Genomic DNA, 5,417 nt, shown 5'->3' on the forward strand with positions numbered 1-5,417 from the left:
TTTTCGTATTAAATTACGTATGAATTTGTATCTAGAAGTTAAATAGTTGTATTAATTTATTTCGTATCGAATACTTAATTTACACAATAAAGTTTTTTTTAAAACAAATACATTATTTTTACGTTTTAATAATAGTTCATTAGTAATTAAGGACCCATCTGGTCGCCAAACTCCAAAAATGTACATTGTTTCTTTCCATGTTTTGTCATCGTTACTTGAAGTAGGGCGAATGGAAAAAATATATGGTGGAGTGGAGTAGTTTACAAATTACAATACATTTTGAAAGATCGATAATTTTTTCGCAGCAATTCGTGCTGCGATAGGGCCTTAAGAGTGTGGCTAATACTATTTTGCAGTATTGCTATGTGCGCATTTAACTATCGCTCATACGGGCACGGTGAGGGAATAGGTATACGTTAGACCCAGTAAGTAAACGACGTCTGTTAGGCACTGAAGGAGTTGCCTATTGGAAATAACTAATGATCACGTAATAGATACAGAAATCTGAGGCTTATGTAGCTGATGACACTGATGACTCCTAAGAGCAATCGTTTCTCATAAAAGAGGTAAAGCAGTTTACCAGCCGCTTTAATTTGGGGGGACCTTTCAATTTTTTAAAATATTGACGTTTATATGTGTACATAGTTACCTATACGAACAAATAGGATCGCTTCGTTTGCGGCGTCCATAAAATCAGGATCTAAAATGGATCTATTGTCTCACAACTAGAATGAAATAGTAAAAGACTGTAATTTTACACATTTTTATTATTAATATTTATTTAATAAATATAATCTGCATTGTGGTCAGCAAAGGAACATTAAAAAGCGATTCCGCCGGATTCTGTCCAACGCCTCTGTTATTACAGTTTTAAGGACGAGTCTTTCCTGTGTCTTTATGTATATGCACGGCTCATCTCCGCCGCAGATTATCTGGCCGAAATAAGATTAGTTGTCGGCATACGGCATATAAAAAATGACACAAATTTTGGCGAAACTTCGTGCACTTGACTTCGTCAAACAGAAAACAATTGACATGAGACGTTTTCAAGAAATTCCTTAAATTTGTAATTGTAAGTTGATCTGGAGCTTAGTTTATACGCCTACTTAGTTCGGAAATCAGTACTGTCCACAATTTATACCATAGAATATTAAACAGTGTTTCCGTACCAATAAATCGCTGTTTGTGTGAATACACTATTACTCTCACCGCAAACAGCTCTTGAATATCTTAGTAATTAGTGAAACACTCGCTTATATTAACATACTATGTTTAACATTGAGCATAAATAACCTTAATAAGTGATGCCCGCGGCAGCACATAAGTATAGAAAGAAAACTTGCTGCTCGTGGCTAAATTGGATGAGTATGCTATGGTTACGAAGATGAGTTGACTGAAATGTTTCTCGATTTTTTCACAAGTAAGAGAACAAGCTGTAAAATGGATTATGTCCGTTTCAGGAGAAGGTCTGTCACATAATGCAAATTGAAATTCGCATAAAGTTATCCTCGTTTTCAGAAGGCTGAATAATTTTTCAGGATGTTTCAGAGAAAGTGTACTTAAGTGTTACGGTTTCAGTAAATCAGTTATGATGCTTTTTCAGAACTGGTTATACCCTTTTTATGGAGGAATATTCTAGATATGAGACAAGGAAGGATTCACGAAAGAGAGAGAGGATCGGTACCTTCTCGAAGCCAGACTAAACATTCTAGAACGCCGTACGACAAGGATGGAGCGAGATAAAATGGGCCCAACACAGCTTCAAGTGGCTGTCACCAGCTATTCTGATTTTCAGTGGGCTCAGTCTTAACGATAAAAAGTAAAGGTTTAAAATTCAAACAGTTAAATTACAAACAAACATAAAACATGAGACAATGCAACTAAAAACCCAACCAGATCGGCTGACATCCAAAAAGATAACTTTTACATTTTATCTTAATAGACGTAATGCCTTGGAGGTGCCAAGTTGTTCCAGCATTTATTGCATTGTATCGGAAACTTCTGCGAAAAGACGCTATTCTGTGTTCAGAGACAATGCGCAGATTATTTATTCCACGTGCAAAATGTCTTCATGATAATATATTATACTTACTCATAATTTATATTAAATTATTAAAAAATGGTTTTTAATATTTCAAAAAGTGAATCAGTTTGCATTGAATAATCCAGGCATAACACAAAGAAAGCTAGCATAAATCAAAAATTGAAAATTTCTCATTATTTATGTGGGAATGAGTGCCGCGCGCTGTAACTGTTCTTCAATCCCACAAAGAGCTTTTATGTGTGTATTATTGTTTAGGGATGTGCTGGCAACAATCGAATCTTGTGCTTGAAAATTTGCTGCGTCGAAATACCTAGGCATTACGAAGGAACAATGGTTGGTATATATTTTCTATGATTGTTTATTAAGTAAATAATGAGAGCATGTCAACTATGACATTTACATTGTTTGCTTTTCAGTCTCAAAGTAAACCACATATTAGGTAGAGTGTACAGGAAACCAATTTTCCATATTACATGACTCGCAATTTTAAAAGAATGTATCTTACAGAGGAAAATATATTATTTTGTCACAAATATGATAATATATAATAAAAATTTCCTTTTCTTAACAATGAGTTCTTCCATATTTGTTATCAATACATTTGAACAAGAACTGATTTGTCTGGATGTATCAAATGATTATTTAAATAAGTGCTTCGTGAACATTAAACACGGAAGTATTTCCAATCCAATTCGACTTAGTCTTTTAAGAAAAGTGCATACTAATTCTTAAAAGGGTGGCAACTTGGAAGCCTTCTAGCAATGTGAGACTTCATTGGCAGCGGTATCACTTAACCTCGCAACCGTTTGTATCGTTTATATTAAAAAATAGCAATATTTCTGGTAAAGCATTTCTAATGTTGTGAACTTCCACTGTTCAAAACGGTAAGTCTTGGTATTAGAGGAGTCCCTTGCTTCTAGAACTTCTTTCGTTTATCTAGGCTGCAAGAATTATCACAAAGCTCTTACATTAAAATTCGATCCTGTAGGACACATCCCTGCATAATTTTATTTAATCGATAAGTTAGCCCATCCCTACATATTTAAAAGTGCAATATTTGGGGTCCGCGACCTGAACACAGTACAAAGAAAGTGTTTTGTTGAAAGTTAATACCTCCTTCCTACAATCACTGAGAAAGCTAGATGCTCAAGTGAAATTGAAATACAAAAAATCCTCTTTTTTTATCTGAAAACTTATGGATAAAGAAAGGAAATACCTACTAATCTACAGTAAATCTTACAATTTACTTAGGTAGTAAGATTTTAGAAGTTTGATGAATAAAATTAGATGGAATAAAAACAATTAATTTTATTTTTATACGGATTGAGAATATTATATACATAAAATATTTGTGTGTTATAAATTTGACTGACCAAACAAAGCATTAAAACATCCTCAAAAAAAGTGGTAGCCGAAGTACTTCAGCAGGATCAGTGCGTTTTTTTTTTTCAACATATAAAATAAAACCAAATAACTTATAAATGTAACTGCTTACACTTGAATATTGACAATCTTAAGTTGAATAAAATTCATCTGTTACATCACGAATACATTTAGTCTTTACGTTTAAACGTAAGGTCAAAGTACTGCCGAATCCAAAAAGTTTGTTATTTACAATCGGATACTGCGCCATTCTTGTATTTAATTTCCCGGAACGTTTTACCTTTGTAATTAGGAGAGTCATGAATTGTTAAGTTCTCTGCGGAGGGCTGGTCCACAGACTGATGTTAACTGTAAGATTTATTTAAAAAAGAACTTTTATCTAATCTATGTAATTTATAATGACTGGTTTTAAATAGAAAATAATGTTTTATTTAAGTATACATAATATAGCATATATACCCATGACTTGGTATCTTAGTATTTTATTGTAAATACTTAAATTGACATGATCTAGCCAGCGGGTTCCCGTTCATAGCTTGAACCAGAAGATAGCGATGAACGAGTCCGAGTAGGACCAATGTGTTGTCACGGAGGCTGCCTGGAGCTCTCTTTTACATGCTGCACCGCGACTCATCTTAGCCCGGTCATTTCCCACCGCAGCTGAATGTCAATTTCGGATGGTGCGAGCGTTCCCAATGGGGTATAGTGGGGTGGCCGCGATCTAAAACAGATATAATTCCAAAACACTGTGTAATGCAGGTTTAAAAAAATTGAGCATTGGCCACTTTAATACCTTAATCAGTAAAACAAATGAGCGTAAAAAGACCGTGGTGGGTTGGAATAGATATATGTATCCGTTGTAGAAAGATTCTCAATGTGTGCCCGTATAACAATTTTGAAAATGTCAAAATTGTTAGACGGGTACACCATCACTATCCTGACAATTGCAAATAGTGTCAAAATAACGTTAAAAGGATAACTATGGATATTTTAGCCACGGTAATAAAGATTTTATGCAATATTGGAAACATACTATTAGGCTTAATCCTACAGCAGACGTTCCTTTAAGTTCCTTTATCTCGGCACCAGGTTTAGGGAGCATTTTAAGGTGAAGCCACTACTCACAACTGCTGCAACGGTGTCCATCGCCGAGATGTGTCCTCTTGGATTCTGTCTAACAGAAGTTGCAGCAGTTCTAAGAGGGATGATTAAAGGTAAATCACCAGGGCATGATGGTTTTGACATTTGAATCCTGTGGCACTTGCGCCTGCATTTGCCTATTGTTGGTCGTACTTCAGAGCAGCTACTACTGTGTAGTTTTGTTGAGGGTGGCGAACCAGGGATGGTATTGGGGACTCTAGTAGAGGCTGTACTACCTTCTAAGAGTCCTATCCATCGCCACTTGCAGCCAAGCATCTGATGTATTGGCGTTTTATTCATTAAAATAAACTAAATTTCCATTTAGAAAATTTTACAGCCTGGGGGGAAACATAAAGGGTTGTTTCCAGGTCAAAACCAATGCGCCTGCATGGTTTAATCTATACTAACTATAGGCATAGTTCCGATAGATTAAACCCTTTTTATAATTCCTCGCTAGTATATTCTCAATATTTAATTAGTATTACTGTTTAAATTTTCAACTGTGGCTGTAAGTTCGTTAGATGTTATGGTTAGCCACATTGCGTCATTAGCCGACTAACTAGAAAAGGTTAAGCACATTATTAATCCTTAAAGGATCCTTAAAAATAATGTTTATATTCTGCCTTGAAATGAGGGTGAATGTTCTTCTTTACTTTCATTGTCTGCGAATCTATCCAATTATAACTTACTTTACCAATTATCACTTATTCTTATTAGTATAATAATTTAAAAATATTTTTTAGTTTCAAAACATAGGACAAATCTGACTTTTACAAAATGGCATTATTATTTATTCAATACAAATAAACATTCTAATTTTAAATGTATATGTATTGTTTAACGGACATTG

This window comes from Pieris brassicae, chromosome 3 (genome assembly GCF_905147105.1).
Source record: "Pieris brassicae chromosome 3, ilPieBrab1.1, whole genome shotgun sequence".
In the NCBI taxonomy this organism is placed as follows: domain Eukaryota; kingdom Metazoa; phylum Arthropoda; class Insecta; order Lepidoptera; family Pieridae; genus Pieris; species Pieris brassicae.